Source organism: Arachis ipaensis, chromosome B4 (genome assembly GCF_059453495.1).
Source record: "Arachis ipaensis isolate K30076 ecotype BB chromosome B4, ASM5945349v1, whole genome shotgun sequence".
Classification (NCBI taxonomy): domain Eukaryota; kingdom Viridiplantae; phylum Streptophyta; class Magnoliopsida; order Fabales; family Fabaceae; genus Arachis; species Arachis ipaensis.
In genome coordinates, this window is record NC_142439.1 from 107,275,543 (window position 1) to 107,294,414 (window position 18,872).

At 41.1% G+C, this 18,872-nt stretch overlaps 1 non-coding gene across 1 annotated transcript; it reads right to left on the reverse strand.

Annotated features, from left to right (window-relative positions):
- Nucleotides 1-3,392: 3,392 nt before the first annotated feature.
- LOC148568691 (small nucleolar RNA R71) lies at nt 3,393-3,496 on the reverse strand. Its single transcript, XR_015881695.1, has one exon. It is a non-coding gene; the product is annotated as a small nucleolar RNA R71 (small nucleolar RNA).
- Between the last annotated feature and the right edge of the window lie 15,376 nt (nt 3,497-18,872).

Genomic DNA, 18,872 nt, shown 5'->3' on the forward strand with positions numbered 1-18,872 from the left:
GACCGTCATGGCTCCCTGTGCTGGTAAATGAGGTAGAGTCCGGGGTGTCTGGGTCTTCTCTAGGTGGGTGGTTACCAACAAGTAGCTCTTTGAGGTATGTAAATCTACGCTTGTTACGGCGTTCTCTTTGCTTTCCTTTCCGTTCAAGCCGTTCTAGCCTCTCAAGTATCTGATTGAGCAGTTGGTTTGTGATGCCAGGGCATCTTGGCCAGTTTCACTGACCTTTTCTTTACTGTTTTTAGGTTAGTTTCATGCATTTCTTTAGGAAATAAGCTAGTTTTGGGTAAATATTCACTTATGCCTTGATTCAAGCATACATTGTGCATTTTACATAATTTCATGAGGATTTTGCATAAGTTTAGTGACAAATATTATGTTGCATTACTCATGACTTGGACTAGAGCTTTGATGCACTTTATTGCTTGATTTCAGTACCAAAAAGGAAGCAAGAAAAGGGGAGGTAACTTGCAAGATTGATGAGAAAAGTGATTGCCAATAACATTCTCAAAAAGCCATCAATGCCCACATTAGAGAGTCACGTTAACTAAGTTAACGTGAACTCTAACGTGGAGAAGAGAAGTTGAGCCAACGTTAGTGACACTTAACATTGTCACTAACGTTGGCAATTACTCATAAGTGGCCACGTTAGAAGCCACGATAACCTAGTTAACGTGGCCTCTAACGTTAAGGGGGGGGGGGGAAGAGAAGCCAACGTTAGTGACACTCAACATTGTCACTAACGTTGGCCTATGGTACAAAGTACCACGTTAACTCCCACGTTAACTTGGTTAACATGGGAACTAACATAAAGGATGAAGAGTTGTCGACAACATTAGTGACACTCAACATTGTCACTAACGTTGAAGCAACCACACAACCCCCAAGAGTCACGTTAACCTCCACGTTAACTTGGTTAACGTGGAAGCTAACGATGAGGAATGAAGGATGAGCCAACGTTAGTGACACTCAACATTGTCACTAACGTTGGGATGGCTAAAGATGGCCACGTTAGAGGCCACGTTAACCTAGTTAACGTGGACTCTAACGTGAGACCCAGGGGCACATTGGAACGTTAGTGACAATGTTGAATGTCACTAACGTTCTCGAAGGTTGGCAAGGACCACGTTAGAAGCCACGTTAACCTAGTTAACGTGGGCTTTAACGTGAAACAAGAAGGGGCACACTGGAACGTTAGTGACAATGTTGAGTGTCACTAACGTTCTCGAAGGATTAACAAGGCAACGTTAAAAGCCACGTTAACCTAGTTAACGTGGGTTTTAACGTAAGACAAAGGGGTGCATTGGAACGTTAGTGACAATGTTAAGTGTCACTAACGTTCTCGAACTTATATTCTCACTAAATATTAACACCCCTAACGTCCTGAGCTGAAGTCTCTGCCCACTTAGCACTTTCTCTCTGCAAGTAAAGCCAAGCCCAAATGAAGAAACGAACTGCTTCAAACTCAAGATCCAAAGGCCCAAGACTTGAAGAGTAAACTAAAAGCTGAGAAGAGTAGTATATATAGGAGTAGCTTTGAATTGTAAAGAGGTTCTGGAGGCTGGGAAAAAGGGAACTACTCTCTGTATTTTACTTTCTTTGTAATTTCTAGTTTTATGATGTATTCTCCATCTTTGTTTTCATTTTCAAGAGCTATGAACAACTAAACCCCTTTCATTGGGTTAGGGAGCTCTGTTGTAATTTGATGGATCAATACTAATTTTCATTATTCTTCTTCTATCTTTCCTCTTGATTTTACTTGAAAGCTTTCGATCTTCATCCAATTGAGTAGTTATCTTGGAAGAGAAGCTATTCAAACTTGGATCTCTTTTGAACCTTGAAAGAGGAATGAAGAGATCAAGCTAGAAATGCTTTCTCATGCTGGACTAAATTGGGTTTGAATGGGTATGTGACTATAACCCTCTCAATACTTGGTTTGGAAAATGCATGTGGTATAATCAGTGACCATACTTCATCTCTTCTCATGAGCAATTGACCAAGGAATTGGCTATTGATCAAGATTTGAGAGATTGAATTGCAAGAAATTGTAATTCAATCACTTAAGATTGCCAAGGAGATCAATGAGTGCATTGATTGAGGAAGAGATGAAAATGAACTTGATCCGGAGAATTGCAACATCTCCTAAGCCCAATGAACTCCCCATCTCTGATCTTACCCATTCTCTTTAATTTCTGTCATTTACTTTTATGAGCAAATCCCCCATTTCCATTTACAATTCTGCAATTTATTTTCAGTCATTTACTTCCAGTCTTTTAATTCTAGCATTTACTTTTCTGTTATTTACATTCCCGCCATTTTAATTTCTGCAACTCTCAACCAAAATTCTGGATTCGCTCAACTAGAACATTCTTCTAATTAAAGTTGCTTGATCAATCAATCCCTGTGGGATTCGACCTCACTCTATTGTGAGTTTTTACTTGACGACAACTTCGGTACACTTGCCGAATGGAGATTTGTTGAGAGACAAGTTTTCCGTGCATCAAGTTTATGGCACCGTTGCCGGGGATTGATTGTGCATCAACAATGATTAAATTGGAAGATCACTAGATTGAGCATTTTTATTTTGTGAATTTCATTTTTCTGTTTGAATGATTTACTTTTTGTTTTAGTTAACCTTCTTCCCTTCTCCCTCTACTCGTTTGTTTTTTTTTGTTATTTTCAATTCTGTTTGCTAACCCACTAACTGTTTGATATATTGCACCACCCACAACTAACAGTAATTCTGACACAAATGCTGTCTGCACCTATTTTCTTTGCTTGTACTTGTTGGTTGTATGACAGGAAGAAGAAGCGGGGCTTCAAATTCCTTTGATTCTGAACCTGGGAGAACCTTCCTTAGACTAAGGAGGGAGGCAAAAGAAAAACGTGTAGTTGGTGCTGAAGAAGAGGAGGAACACTTTGAGGAATACTTTGAACCTAACATGGAAGAAAACATGAAAAATCATCATGAAGAAGAGACTCACAACCATGGCAGGGGAGGTGGAGCAAATCATGCTGGGGAGGATAGAAGAGTTTTGGGCTCTTACATTAATCCAAACCCAGGCAATTGTGGAACTTGCATCCAAAAGCCAACAATCCATGCCAACAACTTTGAACTTAAACCATAGCTCATCACCCTTGTTCAGAACAACTGTTCGTTTGGAGGAAGTGTTCAAGAAGACCCCAATCAACATTTAACCACCTTCCTGAGAATATGTGACACAGTGAAGTCTAATGGTGTTCATCCTGACGCCTATAGACTGCTCTTATTTCCCTTCTCACTCAGGGACAAGGCAGCCAAGTGGCTGGAATTCTTTCCAAGAGAGAGCTTGACAACTTGGGAAGATGTGGTGAACAAATTCTTAGCAAGATTCTACCCTCCTCAACGAATCAATAGGCTGAGAGCTGAGGTTCAAACTTTCAGGTAACAAGATGGTGAGACTCTATATGAAGCATGGGAAAGGTTCAAGGACTTAACAAGGAGGTGTCCACCTGACATGTTCAATGAATAGGTGCAGCTGCACATTTTTTATGAAGGGCTCTCTTATGAGTCAAAGAAGGCCGTAGACCATTCATCTGGAGGATCCTTGAACAAGAAAAAGACCATTGAGGAAGCCATAGATGTTATTGAAACAGTAGCAGAGAACGACTACTTCTATGCTTCCAAAAGAGGGAACACAAGAGAAGTGATGGAGCTAAACAATGTAGATGCTCTGTTGGCCCAAAACAAGCTCATTACCTAGCAGCTGGCTGACCTCACCAAGAAGATGGAGAGGAACCAAGTAGCAGCAATCTCCACTTCATCAACAACACAAGAAGGAGTGCATGAAGAAGCAGAGGGTAGTCATGAGCAAGCCAACTACATTGGGAATTCACCAAGGAAAAACTATGATCCATACTCAAAAACTTACAACCCTGGATGGAGAAACCACCCAAACTTTGGGTGGGAAAGTGAGCAAGATCAAAACTAAGACCAGAGACGTTACAACTCCAACAATAATGCAGCTCACCAGCAATTCACCCAGAGGATATCTCAACACCCCCACAACAACACTTCTCCACATACTTATCAAAACCAAAACAGCACGTCTGCTCCGAATCACTCATTAATTGATGACAAGCTCTCTAAGATTGAAGCCTTACTTGAAGGAATATGCCAAGAGATTCAAGAAAATAAGGTGTTCAAAGAGGAGGTGCGAGCCAATATTAAGAACCAGGGATAGACCATTAGGAAGCTGGAATTCCAGGTGGGATATTTAGCTGAGAAGATTCCCAAACCTACTGATAGCTTCCCAAGTGACACGGAGAAAAACCCCAAGGGAGAAGCAAAGAAAGTAAGATGGGAAGATTGCAAAATGGTCACTACAAGTGATCAAGAGATTGAAGACAAGCAAATCAAAGTGTGCAAACAACCTGAAGACAACTCAACAAAGGAGGAGGATAGAGATCACAAAGAACCAGGAATCTCACAACAAAAGCTGCTGAAGCTCTATGCACCATTCCTTCAACTGCTCAATGGTGCTGTGGGAAAAAGAATATACTCAAGGTTCCTAGACTTGTTTGCATCTCTGCATGTGAACATACCATTCATCAAGGCAATTCAACAAATGCCTGCATTCATCAAGTATATGAAGGAACTTCTTCCCAGGAAAAGCTCACTCAAGGGAGGACAGACTATAGTGATGAACAAGGAATGTAGTGCCCTTATTCAACCTGAGTTGCCTACAAAAAGAAGAGACCCAGGAAGTTTTCATATCCCTTGTGCCATATGTGAAAACATGTTCGACAGAGAACTATGTGATTTAGGGGCCAGCATCAACTTACTGCCCTTATCCCTGGTGAAGAGGCTGCAGATCAATGAGATAATGTCCACAGATGTCATTATCAGACTGGCTGACAAAACTCAAAAGCAAGCAATAGGAGTGGTGGAAAATGTGTTGCTAAAGGTTGGAAAGTACTTTCTCCCAACAGACTTTGTCATTCTGGACATGGAAGAGAGTCACACTCACCCAATCATATTGGGAAGACCATTCCTAGCTACGGCCAGAGCACTTATTGATGTAGAGAAAAGGGAGCTAATATTGAGAATCCATGATGAACGACTCAGCTTCAATGTTTTCAAACTCTCACAAGAAACAGATCAAGAGGACAAGAAACTAAGCACAAATGATAATGAGACACTGAAGGAGGAAACAAGCACTGAAGCACAGCCAGTTCATTCTGAGATCCCCTTAACTGACAAACAAGGAAAACAGCAATTGCCATAGCTCAAGAAAAAGTTGGAGGAACGCAAACCTTTAGAGGCAGGCAAAGATAGCAGCACAAATCCTTGGAGAAAAGAGGTCACCAAGGGGAAAGCAACCTCAAAAGAAACAAAGAAGAAGGTACCAAGGAGATGGAGGAACAAGAAGATCCCTACGGAAGACTTCTCTCCAGGGGATAGAGTTGTCTCAGCCTACTTCCCAGATATTCCCCCTAATCTCCCTACTGTGCCATCTTAATTACCCAAGGTCTTCACTATCAACAGAGTTCTTTCTCTGGAACATGTGGAGATTATTGATCCAACCAATGGATACAAGTCCACAGCAAGAGGGAAGGACTTTAAGCACTACCAACCACCATGATGAAGGAAAAACGTCAAGCTAGTGACGCTAAAGAAGCGCTTCATAGGAGGCAACCCATGTTTTATATGCTTTCAGATGATAATGAATAAGTCAATCTTTATGAGCTTCAATCCAAACTTAACAAACAATTGGTGAAAATCTTCTTATGCAGAATATAGTGAGGGACAAGTTTGGTGTTCAAAGCAAACCAAGATGCATGCTAGTCTTGGGAGCTTTGAACACAAAACTTTCATCACAGTGATCCAAACTAAGTTTGGTGTCACCTCATGGTGCCACCAAAATGCATATAAGGACCCACCAATAGTTAGTTAGTTAGTTGGAATTCATAAACAAACAATCAAATCCTTTCTTTCATTTTTATTCTAGCCGTAGATTTTTTTTATGATATTAATTTCCTTATTTCAAATCTTTATAGGAAAGGAAAAGAAGCATAAAAAGGGATTGATTGGACAATTAAATGGGGGAGATTTCGCCACTTAATGAAGAGCACTACACACATGTCTCAAGAGGGAACGCATGAGGAAACGCTGCCATGCAACATTGGAGAAAGAAAACCCTTGAAGACCGAACCAATCACTCTCATTAAAGTGATGATCCTTGTCTTTCCTTCATATACAACCCCATCCATCCATCTAGTAAACATTCATGCAATCCACACCCTTCACTCACTCATGATTTTCTTATATAAGTGAACCTTAGTGCATGCTCACTCCTCACATCCAAATCCCCACTCTCCACACTTCTATTGGCACACTAAACTCTTCATCACAAATTGCTTTAACCAACCCACTCTTCATCTATCCGAAGCCCCAAACCCCCTCAAACAACAATTCAAGTCATGGCATCATCAAGCTCAAAGAGGCAAAAGAGGAAGGGGCCTATGGAGAGTGCTCCTTTTGATGACAAGAGATTCAAGACTGCCTTTCATGAGCATGAATTTGAGCGGATAAGTGCCAGAAGGATATTGCCAGAATTAATCTTCCAAATCAATACCAATGAATCACCACAGATTTGGAGAAAAATCGAACAGAGGGGGTGGCAATTGCTCACCAGTCCAGAGGAGAAGATCAATAGAAACCTCATCAAAGAATTGTATGCAAATGCAGTTAGAGAGGATAAGACCAAAGCCCCAACCTTCAAAAGCTATGTGAGAGGAAGGGAGGTGCACTTCAGCCCAAGTGCCATAACAAGAGTTCTTCACTTGAAATCACCTCATTTTGATGAGGAGAGTTATCAGGCAAGGATAAGTAGAAGCCCCGATAAGGATGAGCTCTCAGAAATAGCATCAGATATCTGTGTCATAGCCGCTGACTGGGAGAGGTATTCAGATGGGAGACCAAAATTCATAAAAAGGGGAGACCTTCACCCTGAAGCCAAAGGGTGGTTTGAGCTTGTAAGGAGGTCCATCCTACCAGCTGCTAATAATTCAGAGGTTAACATCAATCGAGCCACTATGGTACAATGCTTAGTGCAAGGTGGGGAAATCAAAGTGCATGAGCTCATTGCCGAAGGGATTCAAGAGTCAGCTGAGAAAGCTGACTCAGGTGCCAGACTTTGGTACCCCAGCACCATTCTCCGCTAGTGCAACAAGGCCAAGGTAATATTTAAGGACAGCAGCCCAGACTGGGTGAACCCAGGGAGGCCAGTCACACTCGAGCGAATGGTCTATACCACACCGGCTCAGCAACTAAGAAGGCCACATATAGGAAGGCAAAGGGCCCAGGAAAAAGCTCATCAAGAGGAATATCATCAAGAAGATTATCAACAAGAAGAGCATCATGACCCAGCCAACTTGAATATGACTCACCTTCTAAGAGCCATTGAAGATTTGGGACAGAGACATATGGAAGGACAAGAGCAAATACTGAACCTTCAAACCAACTGGCTGAGCCAACAGGAAGCATGGCAAAAACAACAAATGGAGCAGCAGCAGGAACACTACTCCCGGCTCACTCAAGCCATCAACCAAGTGAATGAGAGGCAAGAATTCAAGAGAAGCACTTGCAAGAACTCAACTAGCGGCAGATAGCCCAAATGAAAACTTTCAATGAGTTCAGTGTACTCAATGAAGGAAGGCAACTACATAGGGAGGAGTTCTATGTAAATACTCAAGCCAAGTTGAACTACATGACCAGTAATATGCATCAGCTACACTATGCCATCCCTACATATGATGAGGTCCAAAAAGATTTTGTAGAACAAGAAGAGAGGAAGGTGAAACAGCAAAAGGAGACACTCAAGAAGAAGATGGAAGATGGTGGTTTCTGGAAGAAGCTGCTTGGAAAAGGCAAAGGAAGTGGAAGCACAAGCATTCAAGAGAGACACAATGAGGACAAGCAAGGAGGGGAGCAGGGGCATCCACATGAATGAAAGGTGGTGGAGTTCTTTTTAGTCCATTGTTTTATATGCTTTAAATAAGGAAGATCTTGTATGAAATAGAACCTGCTTCCATGTTATGTTTAAACTTTTTAAAATTCTGTCTTTTAAGTTTTCCTTCTGAATAGGTCCATGATTTCTGGTTTAAATGTCACTGCATCATTCCCTTATTTACTTGTAAGCTTGTCCCTTTTTATCAAATGAAGAAGATAATGTTTATGTTTTTAAAAGACCAGAGTAGGGTTCCTAATGTGGAGGTGCATTCATGAATCTTTGGGGTAGTCATAAGTTAGCTAAATTGGTTCAACCACAAGGCTAGGAGGACAATTATCTATCCTGAATACTTGACTTTGGATATACTCATGAGACTAAGTTAATAACAAGATCCTAAGAAGAGAAAAGGGAAAGAACAATGGAATTGAAAAACAAAAGAAAAAGAGTAAGCAATAAGGCTAGGCATCAATGGTTTTAATCTTGAGGCAAGTGTCTGTGGTGCTCCTGTGTGAGGGATCTACTTGGATGAATAAGCTCTTAGGGGTGCTTTATCACTTGGTAACTTGGGTTAACTAACCTGGGATTATCAGCTGAAAATCCACTATCAAGAGTAACCCTCACTACAGAGCATTTAGTAACCCAAAGAGGTGCTGGACACCAAGGTCTCAAGAAAAAAAAAAATAAACTATATGCCTGTGGTGTGTATGTATGGGGGAGAGACTTGAGGGAGTAAGTCCTTAGGGGTGCTTCAACACCTAGCATCTTGAACCAACTGGTTCGGGAGTGTTGGCTGAAAGCTTATCTTAAAGAGTTGCCCCCTTACAGAGCACTTAGCCTAAATAACACAAATAACCCTTGAAATAACAATAAAAGGATCAATGAATAAAAATCTCATGGGATATAAACAAAGTAAGTGTTTAGGGACATGATAAAGGTCTGAAAGCCAGTAATGGAATGAACCTAAGTTGCTATGCATGAAACCACCATAAAATCAGTAATATGACTTCCACAAGGAAGACTCATTCCTCTGGATATTCCATTCATCATTCTCTTGTTCCAGTACTTGCTTAGGGACAAGCAAGCTTTAAGTTTGGTGTTATGATGCCAGGGCATCTTGGCCAGTTTCACTGACATTTTCTTTACTGTTTTTAGGTTAGTTTCATGCATTTCTTTAGGAAATAAGCTAGTTTTGGGTAAATATTCACTTATGCCTTGATTCAAGCATACATTGTGCATTTTACATAATTTCATGAGAATTTTGCATAAGTTTAGTGACAAATATTATGTTGCATTACTCATGACTTGGACTAGAGCTTTGATGCACTTTATTGCTTGATTTCAGTACCAAAAAGGAAGCAAGAAAAGGGGAGGTAACCTGCAAGATTGATGAGAAAAGTGATTGCCAATAACATTCTCAAAAAGCCATCAATGCCCACATTAGAGGTCACGTTAACTAAGTTAACGTGAACTCTAACGTGGAGAAGAGAAGTTGAGCCAACGTTAGTGACACTTAACATTGTCACTAACGTTGGCAATTACTCATAAGTGGCCACGTTAGAAGCCACGTTAACCTAACCTAGTTAACGTGGCCTCTAACGTTAAGGGGGGAAGAGAAGCCAACGTTAGTGACACTCAACATTGTCACTAACGTTGGCCTATGGTGCAAAGTACCACGTTAACTCCCACGTTAACTTGGTTAACGTGGGAACTAACGTAAAGGATGAAGAGTTGTCGACAACGTTAGTGACACTCAACATTGTCACTAACGTTGAAGCAACCACACAACCCCCAAGAGTCACGTTAACCTCCACGTTAACTTGGTTAACGTGGAAGCTAACGATGAGGAATGAAGGATGAGCCAACGTTAGTGACACTCAACATTGTCACTAACGTTGGGATGGCTAAAGATGGCAACGTTAGAGGCCACGTTAACCTAGTTAACGTGGACTCTAACGTGAGACCCAGGGGCACATTGGAACGTTAGTGACAATGTTGAATGTCACTAACGTTCTCGAAGGTTGGCAAGGACCACGTTAGAAGCCACGTTAACCTAGTTAACGTGGGCTTTAACGTGAAACAAGAAGGGGCACACTGGAACGTTAGTGACAATGTTGAGTGTCACTAACGTTCTCGAAGGATTAACAAGGCAACGTTAAAAGCCACGTTAACCTAGTTAACGTGGGTTTTAACGTAAGACAAAGGGGTGCATTGGAACGTTAGTGACAATGTTAAGTGTCACTAACGTTCTCGAACTTATATTCTCACTAAATATTAACACCCCTAACGTCCTGAGCTGAAGTCTCTGCCCACTTAGCACTTTCTCTCTGCAAGTAAAGCCAAGCCCAAATGAAGAAACGAACTGCTTCAAACTCAAGATCCGAAGGCCCAAGACTTGAAGAGTAAACTAGAAGCTGAGAAGAGTAGTATATATAGGAGTAGCTTTGAATTGTAAAGAGGTTCTAGAGGCTGGGAAAAACGGAACTACTCTCTGTATTTTACTTTCTTTGCAATTTCTAGTTTTATGATGTATTCTCCATCTTTGTTTTCATTTTCAAGAGCTATGAACAACTAAACCCCTTTCATTGGGTTAGGGAGCTCTGTTGTAATTTGATGGATCAATACTAATTTTCATTATTCTTCTTCTATCTTTCCTCTTGATTTTACTTGAAAGCTTTCGATCTTCATCCAATTGAGTAGTTATCTTGGAAGAGAAGCTATTCAAACTTGGATCTCTTTTGAACCTTGAAAGAGGAATGAAGAGATCAAGCTAGAAATACTTTCTCATGCTGGACCAAATTGGGTTTGGATGGGTATGTGACTATAACCCTCTCAATACTTGGTTTGGGAAATGCATGTGGTATAATCAGTGACCATACTTCATCTCTTCTCATGAGCAATTGACCAAGGAATTGGCTATTGATCAAGATTTGAGAGATTGAATTGCAAGAAATTGTAATTCAATCACTTAAGATTGCCAAGGAGATCAATGAGTGCATTGATTGAGGAAGAGATGAAAATGAACTTGATCCGGAGAATTGCAACATCTCCTAAGCCCAATGAACTCCCCATCTCTGATCTTACCTATTCTCTTTAATTTCTGTCATTTACTTTTATGAGCAAATCCCCCATTCCCATTTACAATTCTACAATTTATTTTCAGTCATTTATTTCCAGTCCTTTAATTCTAGCATTTACTTTTCTGTTATTTACATTCCCGTCATTTTAATTTATGCAACTCTCAACCCAAATTCTGGATTCGCTCAACTAAAACATTCTTCTAATTAAAGTTGCTTGATCAATCAATCCCTGTGGGATTCGACCTCACTCTATTGTGAGTTTTTACTTGACGATAACTTCGGTACACTTGCCGAAGGGAGATTTGTTGAGAGACAAGTTTTCCGTGCATCAGTTTGTAGAAGGTGCTTGTGGTGTGGAAGAAGAAGGAATATCTTCTGCTGGTTTCGTGCTCCGGTTGATAGTTGCTACTGGAGGTCTGATATACTTCCCGTTAGGGACGTGTTGATCATCTCGTGGAATCATGGCCTTGGTGTCCCCAGCTCTATAGGAGACTCCGGCTGCTGAGACTAGATCTGAAACCAAGGCGGAGAAAGGTAAGTTGCCCGTAATTTTTACATGTCCCATAGCATGCTGAATGTGTCTTGGTAAATTGAGGTGCTGGTCTGTAAGGATACACCAGAGTAAAACAGCCATGTCTGTAGTGAAGGAGGACTCATGAGTGCTCGAAAAGACGTAATGGGACATGATCTGTGCCCATACTCGAGCCTCTAAGGTGAGTGCGGAAGCCAATATGCCCTTAGGTCGGGAACGATGGTATCCGTAGATCCATCTGCTGCCAGGTTGTGCGATAACTCTGAGAACGGCGTCCTAGTCAAATTGGTATGTCTGGCACTTGAGTGAGGCTTCTTGGAATGCGTCCAATCCCTCTGGAGCAGGGGAAAGATCTAAAGCTTGTTGAATGGCTTCTTCTGTTATGGGGACTTGCTTCTGACGGACATAGACAGACTACATGGTTGGCATGTGAAAATCGGAGTAGAATTCAACTACCCATGATAGATTAACCTGCCGTGGCTGTCTCCGTAGGAATCCCCATTGTCTTTGCTCAATGCGGGGCTCAACAATTTCAGCAATGATGGTTGGGAGGATGAGAAGTTGTTCATTGTTATAGTTCCTTGCTACCAGGATGGGGAACATCTGCTCACAGTAGCGGTTAGTGAACCGCGCAGTGTCCTTTGCTGGGAATGCTTTCTCTTTTTCATCGACCTTGATGATCCTCTTGATTCGTTTTGTTGAGGGTTTCACCGCTGTTGAAGATGGCTCTTCCACTAATGCTTGTTTTGTTCCTCTTCTTGCTGGTGGTTTGGGAGTAGCTTTCTCTTTACCTTTTTTGGTGGCCATCCTGAAAAAGGAAAAGGAAAGTAATATATAAAGCTAAGGGTTCGAGCAAGGGAGCGAATATGAAGGGTGATAATCAATTCACGGTAAAGAAGGATGTCGTTAACACATGGTCTATACTACATGTGAAAAGTTCATCAAAGGTAATATAGTAAGTGCATGTGACGGCAATTAAATGCAAGATGTTTATTGGCATGCCGGCAAAGGCATGAGTAGCATAGATCAAACATTCAATGTCCAAGTTAGATTACCAAGCCTTTCAAACTAATAATCTGTTTGTATTGACAATTATATTTAATCAATAAAATATAAAAGGGGTTTTGTAAAAAACAGGCATTAAAGTAATAGAATAGAATAATTTAAAATAATGCACAATGCCATACGGGTTTTTTCACAAACACTTGGCATGCATGGTGAATATGTTATTGGAAGTAGTAAATTGAGTCATGCAAGCAACCCTTATGAAAAGTAATATATAATTGTCAAACAATTCATAATAACTCACAAACAAAATATAAAAGAAGATAATAACCCAAATAAATTTCTAACACCAATTAAAGGAATAAAAAGAAAAGTAAAAGAAAAATAGAATATAGAGAATGAAAGTAAAAGAAGAAGTAAACATAAATAAAAATAATGGAAAAATAATAATAAAGAGAGAAAGAAAAGAACCTTGATAATGGATGTGAAAAATAAGGGAGGAGAAGGTAAAAAGTGAGAATGAATAGAGGAGGAAGAAGGGAGAAGAAAGACATAAGAATGAAAAGGAGAAATTAGGATTTGGGGAAGAAAAGATATGATATTTGGCTGATCTGGATAATCTGTGCGCCGCATGTGACGCGGACGCGTGGGTCACGCGGTCGCGTGGTGTGTGATTTTTGTTAAGTGACGCGGATGCATGGGTCATGCGGTCGCGTGACTTGATTTATGCGATTGGCGCGAGAGCAGCCTCGCGTTCGCGCGACTCTCTGTTTCAAACTCATTTTGCCAAAATTTAGGGTGACGCGTTCGCGTGGGTGACTATATTTTGAAAACGACGTGGCCGCGTGGGGCACGCGGTCGTGTGGTAGGGCTGGTGCTTCCAGCATCATTCCAGCCCAGCTCCATCATAAATTGCTGCCATACACCTCTTTTACGTTGATTTTTAGGGGCACGCGTTCGCGTGGGTGACGCAGACGCGTGGGAGGCTATTTTCGAAAAGGACGCGGCCGTGTGGGTGACGCGGACGCGTGGGCATGTTTGTGCCTAAGGCACGCCTCCAGCCACGCTTTCGCGTGACTTTCTGTTTAATTATCTTTTCTTCGGAACGCACATATGACGTGGACGCGTCAGCGATGCTTATGCGTCGCGTGCGTGTTTTTTTTTCTTTATATATATATATATGTATGCAATATGCAAATGTAAATGCATGTTATATGCAACTTTATGTAGAGATTATGAGAAGAGTCATTAACAAAAATAAAAATAGAATAAAGTAAAATAAAACTAAGACTGAAACGGAACGATCATACCATGGTGGGTTGTCTCCCACCTAGCAGTTTGCTTTTACGTCCTTAAGTTGGACGCTCTTCAGACTCATTCTGCTTCTGTTGGTGGGTCTTCCAAAAGAAAGACCTCTAGTTCCTTTTGATCCTTCGTCTTCTCACCATGATAAAGCTTCAGGCGATGTCCATTCACCTTTAGAAATTTGGAGCTAGAAGGATGACGCAGGTGGAAAACTCCGTATGGCTCTGCCTTTTCTACTCTGTATGGACCTTCCCATCTTGATCTCAGTTTACCTGGCATAAGCCTCAGTTTGGAGTTATAAAGAAGAACTAACTCCCCTGGTCTAAATTCTCTCCTTTTTATGTGCTTGTCATGGATGACCTTCATCTTTTCTTTGTATCTCCTGGAGTTATCATATGCTTCTAGGCGAAGGTTCTCCAGTTCTGCTAGTTGCAGCTTCCTTTCAGCACCAGCTTCTTCATAGTTCATGTTGCACTCCCTCACAGCCCAGAAAGCCTTGTGTTCCACCTCTACTGGGAGGTGGCAAGCCTTTTCATATACCAAGCGGAAGGGGCTCATCCCAATGGGTGTCTTGTACACTGTTCTATATGCCCAGAGTGCATCTTGTAGCCTGGCACTCCAGTCCTTCCTATGAGGTCTTACTATCTTTTCCAGGATACGCTTTATTTCTCTGTTAGAGACTTCTGCTTGCTCATTGGTCTGGGGATGGTAAGTTGTTGATACTTTATGAACTATCTCATGCTTTTTCAGTAATCCTGTTAGTCTCCTGTTACAAAAGTGAGTGCCTTGATCGCTCACAATTGCTCGTGGTGATCCAAAGCAACAAATAATATGGTTTCTAACAAAAGAAACAACCGTGTTAGCATCATTAGTACGGGTAGGAATTGCTTCCACCCATTTAGAAACATAATCTATGGCTAACAGTATATAAAAGTAACCATTAGAATTTGGAAATGGACCCATGAAGTCAATGCCCCAAACATAAAAAATTTCACAGAAAAGCATAATCTGTTGAGGCATCTCATCCCTCTTGGATATATTGCCAAACCTTTGGCATGGGGAACATGATTTACAAAATTCAGCAGCGTCTTTAAAAAGAGTAGGCCACCAGAATCCATAGTCTAGAATTTTTCTAGCTGTTCTTTGAGGGGCCAAAATGTCCTCCACTCTCAGATGAGTGGCAGGCCTCTAAAATGGACTGGAATTCTGATTGAGGCACACACCATCTAATTACCTGGTCAGCACCACACCTCCATAAATATGGATCATCCCATATATAATATTTAAACTCGCTTTTTAGCTTGTCTCTTTGATGCTTAGTAAAATTTGGGGGAAAAGTGTGGCTAACTAGATAATTAGCTACAGGTGCATACTAAGGAGCTACTTCAGGTACTGCATGTAAGCTATCAAAAGGAAAATTATCATTTATAGGAGTGGAGTTATCCTTAATGTGCTCAAGGCGACTCAAGTGGTCTGCCACTAAATTCTGGTTACCACTCCTATCCTTAATTTCTAAATTGAATTTTTGCAGCAGCAGTATCCAACGTATTAGCCTTGGTTTGGACTCCTTTTTAGCTAATAAATATTTTAGAGCTGTATGATCTGAGTACACTACTACCTTAGTACCAAGTAAATAGAGCAGCATCTAAAGTCTTAGATGCATAAGCAATTACAAAAGGATCCTTACCTTCGCGCTGAGCCAGTGCCGCTCCTACTGCATGGTTGGAAGCATCACATATAATTTCAAATGGCTGGCTCCAGTCTGGTCCTCTCACAATTGGGGCTTGAGTCAGGGCAATCTTCAGCTTATCAAATGCTTGCATACAATCCTCACTGAACTCGAACTCAATATCTTTCTGCAGCAATCTGGATAAAGGCAGTGCTACCTTACTGAAGTCCTTAATGAATATCCTGTAAAAACCCGCGTGGCCAAGGAACGAACGGACTTCCCTCATGGAGGAGGGGTAAGGTAAACTAGAAATAACATCCACCTTTGCTGGATCTACATAAATGCCAGTATTAGACACAACATGTCCTAGTACAATTCCTTATTTTACCATAAAGTGACATTTTTCAAAATTTAATACAAGGTTGGTACTAACACACCTGTCTAACACTCTAGATAAACAATCCAAGCAAAGGCCAAATGAATCACCATATATACTAAAATCATCCATAAAAACCTCCATACAGTTCTCAATGAGATTAGAGAAAAGACTCATCATGCATATTTGGAAAGTAGCTGGTGCATTGCATAAACCAAAAGGCATTCTTTTATAAGCATATGTTCCAAAGGGACATGTAAAAGTAGTCTTTTCTTGATCTTCAGGAGCTATATAAATTTGAAAATATCCTGTATAACCATCTAAAAAACAATAATGAGATTTACCTGACAGGCGATCAAGCATTTGATCAATGAATGACAAGAGATAATAATCCTTGCGAGTGGCTTGGTTGAGACGCCTATAGTCAATGCAAACTCTCCATGAATTCTGCACTCTAGTTGTCAGGAGCTCTCCATGCACATTTCTTATTGTTGTGACTCCAGACTTCTTGGGCACCACTTGTACTGGACTTACCTATTCACTGTCTGAAATGGGGTAAATGATATCTGCTTCAAGTAGTCTGGTTACTTCTTTCTTGATAACTTCTAAGATGGTAGGATTCAATCTTCTTTATGGTTGACGGACAGGCTTTGCTCCCTCTTCTAAGAATATTCTGTGTTCACAAACTTGGGGACTGATACCTACTATATCCACCAAGCTCCATCCAATTGCTTTCTTATGTTTTCTCAGCACATTAAGTAGTTGTTCTTCTTGTTGAGAGGTGAGTTTTCTTGCAATGATAACTGGGAACTTCTGCTTATCCTCAAGGTAAGCATACTTGAGGTGTTGAGGAAGAGGCTTTAATTCCAATTTCTGCTCATAGCTAGGCTCTGGATCATCCGGGGCTGGTGATAATGGTAAAGGGTCTTCATTGTTTTCAGAAAGTGTCCCCACACTTGGACCTTGCTCCATGTGCTTCTCTTCCATTTCTTCTTGGTGAACTTCAGCTACAGTTTCATCAATAATGTCGCACTAAAAGATAGAATGATCTTCTGGAGGGTGCTTCATAGCTTCATTTAAACTGAATTTCACTGTTCTGCCATCTATCTCAAAGGAGTAAGTTCCTGAGAATGCATCCAGCTTGAACTTTGAAGTCTTCAGGAATGGTCTTCCAAGTAGGATTGATGATGGTCTTCCTGAGTCATTAGGGGGCATTTTCAGGATATAGAAGTCAATAGAAAATGTGAGGGAGCCTTAAGGGAGGGAGCCTTAAGGTATCATATATAGACAATGGCATTATACTAACACAAACTCCTAAATCACACATGCAGTCAGAAAAAATTACACCTCTAATGGTACAGTTAACCATACATGGACCTGGGTCACTACATTTTTCAGGGATGCCTCCCATTAAAGCAGATATAGAACTACCTAAAGGAATAGTTTCTAATTCATTAATCTTATCCTTATGTATGCATAAATCTTTTAGAAACTTTGCGTATTTAGGTACCTGCTGAATAACATAAAAAAGGGGAACAGTTACCTCAACCTTTTTGAATATTTCTACCATTTTGGGATCAAGTTCCATCTGCTTCCTGGATTTCTTTGCCAGGTGTGGAAATGGGATAGGAATGGCATCCTGTACAGCCTTTGCATCCTTTGGTGTTTCGTTCTGTGGTTGAGCTGCTTCTTCTTCAACTATGTCTTGTACGTCCTCTTCCTCTTCAGCATCTTCCACTTCCACTACATCCTTAGTTGGGACGTGTTCTGGTAAGCTTGGCTCCTCTTGGTTCCTCTCCTGTAATGTAGTTCCGGACCTTAAAGTGATAGTATTGATGCCACCTTTGGGATTAGGTAGGGGTTGAGAAGGAATTCCACTGGAGCTTGAAGGTTGATTGGTGGAATTTTGTGATGAATCTAACCGGGAGACGAGAGCTTGTAAAATGGCAATCATACCATTTAAAGTAGAGTTCAGCTGCGTCTGCATGTTTTGTTGCCCTTGTGCAAGAGAACGGAGCATCTCATCATTTGATGAGGAATTGAAGCAAGTGATCTGAGAAACCTGCTGTTGGTTTTGCTGGAATCCTTGAGATTGTCTTAGGTGAGGTGCTCTGTATGGCTGGTTCTGATTCTGCTGTCTGTTGTTAATGTTGTTATTCCACCTCTGGTTTCTATTGTTATCTCTGCCTCCTCTGTTATAGTTGTCCCTCTAATTATGGTTAGAATTATCTCTCCAACCTTGGTTGGAGTTATCCTGCCATCCTTAGTTATGGTTTCCACCTTGGTTGTAATTGCCGCCTTGTTGGTTGTATCCTTGATTCGGGCGATCATAGAAGTTATGAGTAGCTGCCACAGTGTTGTCTTCCTATTGGAGCTACGGACATTCATTAGTGTACTGACTATAATCAGCACAGATTTCACATACTCTTTGGGGAACTAACTGTTGGCTCTGTTGTGGTGGGTGAGGCTGAGCTTGTTATTGTTGGTTCAACTGCATTTGCTTCAGTAGGTTGGTCATTTCACATATACTCTGTGTAAGAGCAGTAGTCTCAATGCTAGAGGAAACCTCTGCAACAGCTTTTGAGTGGCTACGCCTCGGTCTATGATTTCTAGTAGACTCAGCTAAGTTGCTGATCAGTTGCCATGCTTCATCTGCGGTTTTGTACTTTTTCATAGAACCATTACTAGTACCATCCAGTGTAGTCTTATCTTGGGATTCATGCCTTGAGTGAAGTAGCTGATCAATACTAGTCTGTCAATCATGTGATAGGGGTATACGTCTAGAAGGTTCTTAAAATGCTCCCAGTATTCATAGAGAGTCTCTGAGTCACCTTGAACAATGCAGGAGATCTCTTTTCTCAGTCTATCTGTGACTTCAGCTGGAAAGTATTTTTCCAAAATTCTCTCCTGAGTGTAT